This window comes from Sorex araneus, chromosome 1 (assembly GCF_027595985.1).
Source record: "Sorex araneus isolate mSorAra2 chromosome 1, mSorAra2.pri, whole genome shotgun sequence".
NCBI lineage: Eukaryota > Metazoa > Chordata > Mammalia > Eulipotyphla > Soricidae > Sorex > Sorex araneus.
In genome coordinates this window covers 311,068,068-311,083,117 of record NC_073302.1, presented here as the reverse complement: position 1 = coordinate 311,083,117, position 15,050 = coordinate 311,068,068, and the positions used below count along the sequence as shown (strand labels likewise).

Genomic DNA, 15,050 nt, shown 5'->3' with positions numbered 1-15,050 from the left:
CAATGGGTATTTAACAAGGCCAGAAGGGGCAAAGTGACACTTTCGTGAGAGTGTTTTCCCTTTGTCATGCAAGAAGTGAGTGTGTGTGTGTGTGTGTGTGTGTGTGTGTGTGTGTGTGTTGCCCACATGTATCAAAGGAACAAAGAGGAGATTGAGGGATACAGAAGGGGGTTGGGGTAGTCTTACAGGGCCTGAGCAATAGTACAGCGGGTAGGGCATTTGCTATACATGCAGGTGGCCTGGGTTCGATCTCTGGCATCCCATATGGTCCCCGGAGCACTAACAGGAGTGATTTCTGAGTGCAGAGCCAGGAGTAAGCCCTGAGCATCACTGGGTGTGACCTTAAAAGCCAAAATAAATAAATGAAAGGGGGGGAGGGTCCCTGACTCCTGCCCCTCACCTGATGAAGTGGCTCTAAATGAGAAGCTCTCGATGTCTTTAAGGACCGACAGGAAGGGAATTCCAGGCCCCTGGACTGCAAAGGCTGCAAAGTAAAGACCGTGATGTAAAACTTTAAATGTGGTGGCGATTTTTATCTGTGCAGCTCAGCCTCCAAGGTCACCAGGACCATCAGGCACAGCCTGTGTCTGTGCTAAGGAGCCTCTTGTCAGTCTCTGCTCCTTAGCACAGGCCATTCTGCCTGTGCCCCTCCCCCCAATGCACCCCCCTCCCCCCAGCGTGGTGCTTTGTAGGCTGTGAGATTTTGTCTTGCTTAGAGCCAAGCTGTGGTCCCTTGTATACATGTCCCAAAGTTTCCTTGTCTAGTCACTTGCTTCCAACTCTTTCAACGCACAATTCTGCAAGACAGCAATATGGGAGAGGACGTGTGTGTGTGTGTGTGTGTGTGTGTGTGTGTGTGTGTTAGGGGTGGGGAGTAGTGTAAGAGATAGGGGAGAGAATGAAATAGAAATGCCTTGAGAGCAGCTATAGTGAGAACCAAATCCAGCTGAATCCTGAATCATAACTGGGTTGCAAGGCCATCTAATAAGGTGTTTTCCACATTTAGGGTGGATACTGTATGTGAACTGGGTTATTTATTCAGCCAAGCACACACCAAAGTAAAGGAGACAAATAACTCTTCCCTCTCTTCATTTATTCCGGAAGCAAAGCCACCATTGTCGAAGACAGACAGGCCTCACCTCTGGCCTCACAACGGAAGCAAATGGACCAGTGAGGTCCAGGTTTTCCAGCTTCCGGTGAAAGCTGTCTGTTTGATTTCCATGTGTAAATGTGACCTCGGCAATCACTGATGTCAGGATGGGTACTGGGGAGGAGCAAATAGTGACAGGGTAGGAAGGCGGGTGGAAGTGTTTAGACCTGCCCTCTCCTGGGCTGTGAGGAGACGGTAGCAGCTCCCCACTGATGAGGGCAGGTCCTGGGGTGCATTGAGTACTTCAGTGCTGTACTCTTCACCTCACACAAGGCCTGTGGAAGGAGTAATAGGAGTCATTTGTGGTTCACGTTTTGAACGCTCTACTAGGTTCATTGCTTTGCTCCAATTTTAACCAACTCTATAAAATTATACACTTTGCCATCAATAGAATTTCCCTTCCATCATTCTGAACTCATGAAAGATGAACATGCTAAAAAGTTAAAAGGCCAAGTGAATTGTGAAAGTTTAAAATCATCCTTCAGGTACCTCGTGGTGAAGATCCAGCAGCGCCTTTTGGTGTATTGCTGTGGTCTGATCAGCTCTCTTGCTTCGCTCTTCACAGGATCCCGGGGGTTGTATGTCTCTCTCCAAACTGCAGGTGGAATTGAGGAGGGAAACAATATTTTTATTTTTTAATGACCCAGCCTTGCATGCAGCCATTCCGGGTTCGATTCCTCTGTCCCTCTCAGAGAGCCCGGTAAGCTTCCCAGAGTATCCCGCCCACACGGCAGAGCCTGGCAAGCTACCAGTGGCGTATTTGATATGCCAAAAACAGTAACAAATCTCACAATGGAGACATTACTGGTGCCCGCTCGAGCAAATCAATGAACAACGGGATGACAGTCCTACAGAATGACTTAGAATCTTGTTTATTTTTTTTTTAATTTTTTATTAGTGAATCACTGTGAAGTATAGTTACAGAGTTATAAACTTTCATGCTTGCATTCCAGTCACACAATGATCAAGTACCCATCCCTCTACCAGTGCCTATTCTCCATCACCAATGATCCCAATATTTCTCCCACCACCCCCACCTCATCCTCCGCACACCACTCCACCTCTGTGGCATTCTCTCTCTCCTTTTGGGTGTTGTGGTTTGCAAGAGAGGTATTGAGTGGCCATCGTGTTCAGTCTATAGTCCACTTTCAGCACACATCTCCCATTCCGAGCGGGTCCTCCAAACACCCTTTACTTGGTATTTTCTTCTCTATCTGAGCTGTCATTTCCCCCTGCATGAGGCCAGCTTCCAAGCCATAGAGCAAACCTCCTGGTACTTATTTCTACTATTCTTGGGTGTTAGTCTCCCATTCTGATACTTTATATTCCACAGACACAGATGAGTGCAATCTTTCTATGCCTTTCCCTCTCTTTCTGACTCATTTCACTTAGTATGATACTCTCCATATTGATCCTCTTATATGCAAATTTCATGACTTCCTCTTTTCTAATAGCTGCATAGTATTCCATTGTGTAGATGTACCAAAGTTTCTTTAACCAGTCATCTGTTCTCTCTGGGCACTCAGGTTTTTTCCAGATTCTGGCAATTGTAAACAGTGCTGTGATGAACATAGAAGTGCAGATGTCATTTCAACTATACTTTTTTGCATCTCTGGGATATATTCCCAGAAGTGGTATGACCCGGCATCTTGTTTTAAAAGAAGAATTTTATTTGAGTCCAAAAAATATATATATATATATATATATATATGCATTCTCCAGACTAGCAGGTCCCAGTGAGCACATTCAGACCCAGGCTCCAGGGCATGGGAGAGGTGACGGGGCGCAGAACCACATATCTTAGCCCTGCAGGGGTGTAGCTGTCGCTTCTAGAGAAGGGAGAAAGCACGAGCACTGAGCTCCTGGGCCTCTGCCCTGAGCACACATTCTGCAGCGAGCCTGCATGCCTGGCCCTTCCTGGCAGATTCTGAACCCTCAGCTCTTTGGTTCATTGGAGGAGGACAGAAAAATTCATTTTAAATGGCTCTTGTTGCATGAACCACAACTTCTCAAGGATAGCATGGGGTTTTCCGATTTAAGTCACACGGAGAGTCTGCGTCTAAGTGGACAGTGGCCCAGAGAATTCAGTAGACCTGCGACCTCATACCTTCTGTTGTTACCAAATGGGACACTTACTGGGAAGACACACTCACACACATACACACACACACATACACACGTACACATTCATGCACACACGCATGCACATGCACATGTGCATACATCACATACATACCAAGAGGCGAGAGAGGGACAACTAAGGACCCGACAGGCTGTGAACATCAGCCATCACATAGAACTGCAGGAAAATTTTCTCCCCGCCCCCTCGGCATTTATTTACGCTTGTGAATAGTTTGGGGTTCTACTTGAAATGGGGAGTAAGCTGTGTCTCCCCCTCCCAGATAATTAGCTATGTCACAGTGACACGGTTCATACCCTCATTGCAGCAGCTAAGGAAGCAGGAGGTGTGTGGGATGGAGGGGGGTCCTCAGCAGACACCTGACAGCATCTTCAGCCTCATTGCCTGTCTGTGGAGCACCCCTGGCAGGGTGGTCCTCACTTCCTGAGGAAACGGGCTGGCTTTTCTTTTCACTGCATGCAGTTCAATAGGCTGGAGCCGAAGCGTAGCTAACTTGAAGGTCACCTAAGCAGAAGAAGGTGGTTCTGGGACTCAGAGTCTGGCTTGCACACTGCATTGCCTCGTTAGTGATGCTAAACTAATGGCCCAGGGGGTATGTTCCAGTACTTGACAGGATGTTAGCCTTTTTACAGAGAAAAAAAAAAAAAACAGAAAAAGTGAACAGGCAAAGACTTTGTATCTCATTATTGCAGAAGATTTGCCTGCCTCTAAGGGTTTTTCAGTCTTTGCTGCTGCTGACAGTCTTTGCAGATTTTTTTTCTTTTTTTTTAACCAGTTCCAAGTCAGGATTTCTACATCTGGGGGTGGGGGGGGTCATTGATGTTATTTTGATTTGGGGGTTGACCTGCACCTTGGTAGCTGCATCTCAGGAGCCTGTACCGCCACCCCACTCCCCCGCATACACACCAGCTCCTTGTCCCTAGTTTGTCACCAGATGTGTGACAAAGTGTCCCTTGAAAGAGCAGAACCATTCCTGATGAAGACTGCTGTGGAAGGATGGATGGGGTGCCTCAAAAGAGACTCTCTGCTGTTAGGGGCCAGTCAAGGTCAAAATGGGGGAGGGCGAGGGGGAGGGAGGGATAACAGTGAAAAGACTAGGTGGGATTTGTGGCCAAATGGGGCAACAGTAAGTACTAAGGAGAAGAAAATTGAATGATTAGAAAATCACTTTGTGAGAATCATGATGAAAAGGAGTACAAGCGTCCAGAACCCATTTCCTGTTTATGACGGGGCGGGGGGTGGGTGGGGGGAAGTGGAAGATTTTGTGATTGCAGAATATCATTATCAGTGGTAATATAGTAATTTTCCATAAGTACTTACATTGTTCTCACATGTGTATGTGAGGGTGTGGGTGTGTGTAGATATATCTACAAACAGATATATATGATGCATGTGTATATATCACTGTATCACTATCATTCCGTTGCTCATTGATTTGTTCGAGCGGGCACCAGTAATGTTTCCACTGTGAGACTTGTTGTTACTGTTTTTGGCATGTTGACTACGCCACAGGTAACTTGCCAGGCTCTGCCGCACGGGCAGGATACTCTCAGTAGCTTGCTGGACTCTCCGGGAAGGACGGAGGAATCGAACCCAGGTTGGCCTTATGCAAGGAAAGCACCATACCCACTGTGCTATCACTCCAGTCTGTGTGTGTGTATATATATGTGTGTGTGTGTGTGTGTGTGTGTGTGTGTGTGTGTGTGTGTGTGTGTGTGTGTGTGTGTGTGTGTGTATACACTTAAAACCCCCCGAGGCAGGATGAAGGGAGCCATCCTTTTATTCCAATTTAAAAATTAGTGAAAGGGCTAGAGTGAGAATTCAACACTTGCCTTGCATATGGCCAACCCAGCTTTGATCCCTAGCACCCGGTTTGATCCCCCAAGCCCTCCAGGAGTGATCCCTGGGCATAGAGCCCAGAGGAGCCCCGAGCATCACCAGATGTGGCTCAAAAGCAAAAACCACAAAAACTGAGTAAAGGAACTATTCCCGCCTTCTGTCCAGCTCTACCTTTCAGTCAGTCCTGGTGGACAATAGCAGCTTCAGAATTGGTTGCCTTGGGGCTGGAGCGATAGCACAGTGGATAGAGTGTTTGCCTTGCACGCTGCTGACCCGTGTTCGATTCCCAGCATCCCATATAGTCCCCTGAGAAGCGCCAGGGTAATTCCTGAGTGCAGTGCCAGGTGTAACCCCTGTGCATCGCTGGGTGTTTTATAAAAAACAAAAACAAAAAAACCCTAAAACTAAATTTTTTAAAACAAGAGGACTTTGTGTTAAGTGGCATTATTTGAGTTCTGCCCATTTCTTTAATGTGTGACTTATAGGAGATAGCTTGAATTCTAGTATTTCCTTCTGAATGTAATCTATGCTTTTTTAAAAAAAACTTATTCTTTTTTTTTTTATTCTTTTATTGAATCACCATGTGGAAAGTTACAAAGCTTTCAGGTTTAAGTCTCAGTTATACAATGCTCAAACACCCATCCCTTCACCAGTGCCCATATTCCACCACCAAGAATCACAGTATACCTCCCTCCCACCCCCCTAATCTATGCTTATATACTGTTTGTGTTGATGTTTGTAAAGGAAATCTGGCCGTGCATCATATACATGTACTTGGAAAAAAAGGAGTAATTTTGGTAACATCTCAGATCATTATGTATATATTCTTATCTGATATTACGCTAAAATTCAAAAGTTTTTTTTTTTAAAGTAGTTACAATGTGAACTGGAGTGATAGCGCAGCGGGTGGGGATTTGCCTTGCACGCACCCAACCCGAGTTCAATTCCTCCGTCCCTCTCGGAGAACCGGCAAGTTACTGAGAGTATCCTGCCCACACGGCAGAGCCTGGCTAGCTACCTGTGGCATATTCGATATGCCAAAAACAGTAACAACAAGTCTCACAATGGAGACATTACTGGTGCCCACTTGAACAAATTGATGAACAGTGCTACGGTGCAGTTGCAGTGTAGAATGTAGACGCTGTTGTTTTAAGTAGTTGTAATGTAGAATGTAGGTATAAGCATGGGGCCGTCAGTATGTGTTGGTCATCTGGAAACTATTGGTTTCCTGAGTAATCTGCATCTTGTAAATGTTTCACTGGACAGTTTGTTGATATTCTCAGTAATCTCGTTAGAAAAAGTCTTTCATTGCTGGGAAGCCTGCATTACTCCAGAATCCCAAGTATTACTTGAAAGCTCAAGTTACACCCCATGCCAAGGTGGAGCTAAAGCCTGTCATTTGCAAGCTCATGTTGTCTCACTGCCTATTTTTTTTTTTTAAAATTACTTAAGACAGGGTTGGAGCGATTGCATAGCTGGTAGGGCATTTGCCTTGCACATGGCCATCCCAGGTTCGATTCCCAGCATCCCATATGGTCCCCTGAGCATCGCCAGTGCAAAGCCTGGAGCAAGTGCAAATTCCTGAGTGCAAAGCCGGGTATGACCCAAAGAGCAAAAGGAAAAAAAAGAGCAAGACAATCCAGTTTATGAGTCTTCACCAAGGGCTTTTAGTGGACCCAGCTATGGTCTTACTTCTGTGTGAGCTGAAGACTCACGTGATCAAGGAACACACATGCCTTTTTGTCATTTACTTGACATGTGCTTAAACAAAAGCAGTTTTACCCAGTTTTTTTGCCATCAGAGTATATATTGACACCATCCAAAAGGTGATGCGGTATTAGATATTGTTATAAAAATAATGATTTTTTAATTTGAGAGGTGGTGCAAGAGACCTGGGGACACCTTCTGGTGATTCATTTTTTTTCTTTTTTAAAATTTTTTTTAATTGAATCACTGGTGCTCGCCGGAAAGTTCTAAAGCTTTCGTGTTTGAGTTTCAGTCATACAATGATCAAACACCCATCCCTCTACCCGTACACATCTTCCACCACCAATGTCCCATTATCCCCCCACCCCATCCCACTCCTCCCCCTGCTTCTATGGAAGACAATTTCCCCCATACTCTATTTGGGGGCATCATGGTTTGCAATAGAATTACTGAGAGGCTATCACGTTTGGTCCTTTATCTGCTTTCAGCACACATCTCCCTTCCCGAACAATCCCTCCAACTGTCATTGACTTAGTGATCCCTTCTCTATCCCAGCTGCCTTCTCCCCCAGCTCATGAGGCAGGCTTCCAACTATGGCCCTTGTGTCTACTGTCTTTGGGTGTCAGTTTCATATTATGTTATTTTATATTCCACAAATGAGTGCAGTCCTTCTGTGTCTGTCCCTCTCTTTCTGACTCATCTCATTTAGCACGATATTCTCCATGACCATCCACTTATAAGCAAATTTCATGACTTCATCTTTTCAACAGCTGCATAGTATTCCATTTTGTAGATGTACTAAAGTTTCATTAGCAGTTATCTGTTCTTGGGCACTTGGGTTGTTTCCAGACTCTGGCTATTGTGAACAGTGCTGCAATGAACAGACAGGTGCAGATGTCATTTCTTTTTTACACCCTCAGGTTATATCCCCAAGTGATTCTGGACCCACCAGTTCGGTTCAGTGTGAGGGACAGAGAATGTAGTACTGCTTGGACTTTGTGATGTCAGGAATTACCTGGGCCACCCCAGGGGTGCTTGGGGCCTCTAAGACTGCACCTAAAATGCTCTAGGTACTGTGTAGTTCTGGGGATAAAAATGTATTCAAAGCATTCACTTAACCTTTATACTGTCTTTGACCCCATGAAAATGATTGTGACCTAATCGAAGCCCTGCAAAGAGTCTTGAGCCCCCAAGGACCTAGATGGTAGTTTGAGAACTACTGTTCAAGACTTTAGAATGAACCAGGTGAATACTAAAAACAATAGTATCGAGACCCAGAAAAAAAGATATCTTCCAATTGGGACCATTAAATAACGATAGCACAGCGGTAGGGCATTCGCCTTTCATGCAGCCGACCCGTGTTCGATTCCTCCGCCCCTCTCGGAGAGCCCGGCAAGCTACCGAGAGTATTGTGCCCGCACAGCAGAGCCTGGCAAGCTATCTGTGGCATATTGGATATGCCAAAAACAGTAACAAATAAGTCTCACAATGGAGACATTACTGGTGCCCGCTTGAACAAATCGATGAGTAACAGGATGACAGTGACAGTGATTTAATAAAGTGAAAGTGGATCTCTTACTCTTGATTCATGGGTAATTTCACCAGGTTCCATGGTTATTCATGATTTAGATACGTTAGATACCTAATTAAAATTTTAACTGATCTATGTTTAATTCACTGATAAAGAATAACTTCATTTTAGACTATGGACCAAACATGATGGCCACTTAGTACCATACTGCAAAGCATAAAGCCCCCAAAAAGAGAGAGTAAGAGGGAATGTATCTGCCATAGAGGCAGGGGGGCGGAGGGTGGGCGTGGCGGGAGGGATCCTGGGAACACTGGTGATGGAGAATGGGCACTGGTGGAGGGATGGGTGACTTGATCATTGTATGACTAAAACGTAATCACGAAAGTTTGTAAGTCTGTAACTGTATCTCTTGGTGATTCATTAAGAAAAAAAAAAAGAGGGGCTGGAGCAATAGCACAGCGGGTAGGGCGTTTGCCTTGCACGTGGCCAACCCGGGTTCCGTTCCCAGCATCCCATATGGTCCCCTGAGCACGGCCAGTGGTAATTCCTGAGTGCAGAGCCAGGGGTGACCCCTGAGCATCGCTGGGTGTGACCCAAAAAAGCAAAGAAAAAAGAAAAAAGGAATAACTTGATTTGATGGGAGGGGGGTACTTCCAGTGGTATTCGGGGCTTATTTTTTCTCTGCACTCAGGGATCACTTCTGATGGGGCCCAGGGGATTCCGGGGATAGAACCGGGGATAGAATCCCACTTGGCCACATGCAAGGCAAGGGCTTGCCATACTATCATTCTGGCCCCCAGAACTTGATTTTTTTTTTTTTTTTTTGCTTTTTGAGTCACACTCAGCAATGCACAGGGGTTACTCCTGGCTCATGCACTCAGGAATTACTCCTGGCGGTGCTCAAGGGACCATATGGAATGCTAGGAATCGAACCCGGGTCGGCCGAGTGCAAGGCCAAACGCCGTACCCGCTGTGCTATCACTCCAGCGCCCTCCAGAATTTGATTTCATATTCCACTGTACTATCACTCCAGAAGAACTTGCTTTTACATTTTGAAAATGTGAGAACGTCTGTAAGAAGGTGGGTGATAGTAACACAGTGTCTAAGTGAATCGTGTAGGAATAGAACTGATGGGTCCACTAAGAGCAAAGGGCAGGGCGGCAGTACAGGGGCTCGACATGTAGCTCTCTACAGGGGTGTTCACTTGGGCGAAGCCGGATTCCGTCACTGACCCCAGTTGAGTTTACCTTTGACAAAATAATGAAGGTGATTCAGAAAGGAACCCAGGAGAGCAAGCCATTCTTCAACTCGGCGCTTGGTTGCAATACCGGTATTCCATGTTAATCACGTTTCGGCTCTTCATAACAGGATGTCAAAAAGTCATTTTACTTCCTAAGGTCTAGAGATACTGGTAGGAAAACTATCAATGTGTCAAATAAATGCATCCGAAAATGAGAGTACTAGCACTTACATAATGAAAATTTCAGTCAGATATTATTTGATGACCTGAATTAGCATCTAGACCGCTAGTTCATTGATTAGGGACATCTGCAGAGCTGCTCTCTGCAAGACCTTCTTCTGCAAATTATTAGGCAGGAAGGGGTATTTTATCACATGTAGTGTTTACACAGAATAATTTGGTTCAAATTACTCAGGATTTAATTTTTAATAAGGAAAGAAAGCAACTCAGGGGTATATTTTGTTCTTTATTTTTTCACCTCATTCTACCTTTTCATTTTCACACACACAAAAAAAAATGCCCATGGTGCAGTACTTGAGTAGTCAGAAATCTCTTTCTTCCTTTTCCCCCACTAGTGCCTGAAACACTGTGGAATTCAGGGGGCTGGAGTGATAGCACAGTGCGTAGGGTGTTTGCCTTGCATGAAGCCAACCTGGGTTTGATTCCCAACATCCCATATGGTCCCCTGAGCACTGCCAGGAGTAATTCCTGAATGCATGAGACAGGAGTCACCCCTGTGACCTAAAAAGTGAAAAACAAAACAAAAAAACTTTGGAATTCAAAGAATTATCTGAGAGAGAGAGAGAGAGAGAGAGAGAGAGAGAGAGAGAGAGAGAGAGAGAGAGAGAGATGGGGTTGGGAGGGGGCTGGAAAGGGGGGTTGGCAGGAGAGAAACTTGGGACATTGGTGGTGGGAAATGTACACTGGTGAGGGAACAAATGTTGGAATATTGCATGACTGAAACCCAACCATGAACAACTTGGTAACTGTGTATCTCACAGTGATTCAATTAAAAAACTGTGTCTCACTGTGATTCAATTAAAAATAAAAAAGTCATCCAAAGTCAGGGTAACTAGCTCTGAGTGGTTATGCCAAAGTAATGGTGCTGATAATTTATCTTATTTTCCCTCTGAGTGAGAAAAAAATCATTTCACAGTTTACCATATTGCCCCATGATATAGTGCCATGCGTGGGTATCTCTACCCTTTGCGTTCTTGTCTCTGCCTTCCTATGCTGTGAGTTCTCTGAGAATGTGCCTCTAATACTTCATTCTGAACCCCAGAGATCTTATAGGTAGGAACAGGAAGTTGTTTGAGTTTCTGCCTTTTTTTTTTTTTTCCTTTTTGGATCACACACGGCGATGCTCAGGGCTCTGATTCCTGGCTCTGCACTCAGGAATCACTCCTGGCGGTGCTTGGGGGACCATATGGGATGCCGGGGATTGAACCCGGGTCAGCCGTGTACAAGGCAAACGCCCTTACCCGCCATACTATCTTCCTCTTTTCAGCCATAGAGTCCCTCCTTTCAGTGACCTCCCTCTGACCTTCAGTGCTCCTTGAACTCCAGGCTCCTCCACCCAGCTCGGGAAGCCCGCACTCGGTGGCCAGGGCCTCTCCCACTCCCCATTCGCGGCTGCCTGTCCCCTCCTCTCCTGCCTTCTCACCCAGGCTCTCCCTCGGTTCCTCTCGCTACAGGATTGCGCCAGCCGGCGGCAGCTGGTGTGCAGCTGTTCTCCCTCTGGCTGAGCCGGTGCCTTCTGTTTGGGTATTGCCTCTTCCTGCTTCCTGGAAGGGCGGGGGCCCTGGCAGCCTGGGCGGCACTGCGGCGGCTCTTCCTGGAGTGGCAGGCACAGTGCGGCATCTCCTGACAGCACGAGGCACCGCTCATGTCCCTCGCACTTGGTGCTGTTCAGCCATCCTCATCCCCACGGCCAGCCGCCCCACCCTGGACTGCACCTGGCAGGAAGAACATCGCAGCAGCTTCCGGGGGACCCAGCTGATCAGCACCCTCACGTTGCCCAGCCCATCTCTGCCTGCACCACCTCCAGGATCTAGCCCAGGAGGGGAACCTTGCCTCCCCGGTGACCTTTGTACAAGCCCGCTCCAGTGGGTGGAGGAAACCTGTTTCCTCACAGCCACTGAGAAGTGAAGGTCCCCTGCCTCCCTTATGTTCCGTGAACATTTGCCGGGCGTATTTCGTACACATTTAGGTGCATGTAGCCATGGTTTTGAGAGCAGAGAATCCTGCTCTATGTTCTAGACGCGCCTCACTTCCTACTCTTTCTCAGGTCCCAGATGGTTCGCCCTCAGCAGCCTCGCTAGGTGACGGAAGGCTGTTGGCGCAGTGAGATCAGTGCCCCAGACCAGCTGTTGGCAGCGGAGTGGAGAGAGGCACTTTGCGCACTCCCTCTCCCCGCTGGCTTGCGAGGTGGGGGGGATGGGGGGATGGAGAGAATTGCCTTGCATTTCTCACAACACTGCCACGCTCGGTTGTTTGCCATCCTTCGAATTCAGGTCTTTGCTTTCATCTCACTTCTCACATGGTCCAAATACATTGCCCGTCTCCGCGGATGGGAGCCAGACGCACACGATGACCCTTCTGGACACGTGCGGCCGCTTGAATGGGAACGGCTCAAAGGCCAAAGAACTTGGCTCGTTTCTTACTGTTTTGTCGACTCAGAGTTTTAGAGCTGGCCTGAGTGGTCACTGGGGTCATTTCTTCGTTTCGTGGCTGATGAAACTGAAGCCAGAGTGATAGTACAGTGGGTAGAGCATTTGCAGAGAGAGAGGTGCAAGGAGAGGGTGATTATACTCTGGTGGTAGGAGAGAGAGAGAGAGAGAGAGAGAAAGAGAGAGAGAGAGAGAGAGAGAGAGAGAGAGAGAGAGAGAGAGAGAGAGAGATGCAAGGACTAGGTGATTATACTCTGGTGGTCAGGAGTGAGTCAAATGTTCCCGGGCCTTCGTCAAGCCCAAGAGGAGATTTGGGCAAGTCCATTGATGAGAAAGGCCACCTCAAGTGTAATGTTCCAAAGACATGTTTTCACTGAGAAGAGAAAGGAATGAGTTATAAAATCACTCCTGGATGGAGAGGCAGATATGGCTGCGAACTTTGTCCCTCGCCTCAAGCACTTTCAATTCAAGCCTTTAGAAATCCGAAATATCGGGGCTGGAGAAATAGTACAGTGGGCAGGAGCTTGCCTTGTCCATGAAACCAGATTCATCCCTGCCGCCTCAGCCCCCCCAGCACAGAGCCAGGAGTAAGCCCAGAGCACTGCCAGCTGTGACCCTTCTCCCCAGTAACTCCGCCCTTCCCCCAACTCTAAAGAAGGAAGCATTTAACTTTAAAATCCCAACTATTGGTGCCAGAGAGGTAGCTCAGAGGGCCGAGAATATGCATTACTCACCAGAGGTTGATTCTCTGCGCTGCAGGTTCCCTGAGCATTACCTGGAGCAACTCCTGAGCACACAACAAGGAGTAGCCCCGAGCACCCAGACCCTGCTGTGTGGGGGCCAAAAACCAAACAAAACCAATCACAACAGCAAAGAAATTCTAGCTATTCATACCTAGGCCTGTGCTTCATTCCATTGTTTGGTTTTGGGTGGGGTGGGGGGTGCACTCTGACTGTGCTTAGGGCATACTCCTAGTTGTGTGCTCAGGGATCACTCCTGGTGGCCTCTTTGGGCCATATAAGATGCTGGGGATCAAACCTAGATCAGCCACATGCAAGGGCAGGGCCCTGCATGCTGTGCTTCCTGAAAGTGCTGGAACATACCAGAAAAGTACCAAGGTGTATGCCAGAAGCTGGTGGCCAGGGACAGAATTCTCCACTACCAGGGCCTGAGATTCGAATTTGCTTCCAAACTGGCCCTTCAGGGGGCTGGAGCAATAGTACAGCCGGTAGGGCGTTTGCCTTGCACATGGCCAACCTGGGTTTGATTCCCTGTATCCCATATGGTTCCCCGAGCACCACCAGGAGTAATTCCTGAGTGCATGAGCCAAAAGTGACCCCTGTGTATCGCCGGGTGTGACCCAAAAAGAAAAAAAAAAAACCTGGCCCTTCAACTCTTCCATGCGTGCTCAGGAAGAGCCTGTGCAGGAGGGGTTCAGGACGATGTCTGTGGGACTCTGGGATACTCCATTTCCACTCCTGAAAGTGTGTGAAGGAGGCAGGAGGCCAGGGCATGGCCCAGACAGGACAGCAGGCCAGAACAGAGGCCCCGGGCAGCAGGGTACCATCCCCGAGCAAGAGCAAAAGGGGTGCTGTAAGAAACCTAGAGTCCCAGGCCCGCGAGTGTTCATGGGGGACTTTGAAGGGGTCCCATTGGAGTGAGGGGTTTGAGGAAGGCTGATAGTTGGCCTCACTTTCCTCTTTTGTCCAATCCTCGTTTCCGGATCCAGTGAGGAGCTGAAGTGTCACATAGCAGATAAGGCGAGCCCTGCAGCTAGAAGCCCCCGGGGGGGGGGGGGGGGGAGGGGGTTGCTTGGTGTGTGTGAGGTTCAGCCTCACCCTTACGCTGGTGCCTTCTCGTCATTGTCTGGCCTCCTGTCATCTTACTGAAGAAGAGGAAGAATCTTTAAGGACTCGGGGAGCGAGAAAGGAACGCTTCTTGCTTGAACAGACTCGGGGTGAATCTGTACTCTGTTGGGCCGGAGCAGCAGGACAGTGGGGGGTGGCACCTGCCTGGCACACAGCAAGTCAGGTCCCAACCACCACATGCCAGAGCACTCCCAGGCCCTTCTCGGGAGTGAGTCCTGAGGGCAGCTGGGTGTGGCTTAGAAACAAACAAAAACAAATCTATAGGCCATCTATAATCCATGTCATCCAGTGGAGAAACAGTTAAGATATATTAGGGCAGTAGGTTTAGGTCTGCAAATCATCATTCCATAATCACAGACACTTTTCTCCTTTGTCTGAGAAGGAACCCCAGGTTTCACCTCAGGAATTTCATGTAGTTCCAGGCTCAGAGATAGAGAAAATAAGCATCCAGAGTGAACGTTAGAAATAGAAAAAACAAAAAACAAAAAACTGGGGGCTGGAGTGATAGCACAGCAGGTAGGGCGTTTGCCTTGCACGCGGCTGACCCAAGTTCGATTCCCAGCATCCCATATGGTCCCCCAGGCACCACCAGTAGTAATTCCTGAGTGCAAAGCCAGGAGTAACCCCTAAGCATCGCCGGGTGTGACCCAAAGAGCAAAAAAAATACCAAAAAAAAAAAAACCCAGAGTGGACGTTGGTTGGTTAAATAAATCATAAATGTATTTCAGAACACAATGTGTTCAAGTTACATGATCCCACAGTGTGAGATGTTAGGTTTTACGGCTGGAGCGATAGCCCCAAGACTGAGCACGTTCTTTGCTCAGGGCAGGGCCTGGTTCATTCCCCAGCACCACACGGCAATCTCTGACCACAGAGCCAGGAGTAATGGCTGAGCACTGCCAAGTG

The 15,050-nt window shown here is 47.6% G+C and overlaps 1 protein-coding gene across 2 annotated transcripts in view; it reads left to right on the top strand.

The window, feature by feature from the left end:
• GALNT7 (polypeptide N-acetylgalactosaminyltransferase 7) overlaps positions 1-15,050 on the top strand; it is a 142,980-nt gene that overhangs the window by 79,710 nt on the left and 48,220 nt on the right. The gene's annotated exons all lie outside the window — the stretch shown is intronic.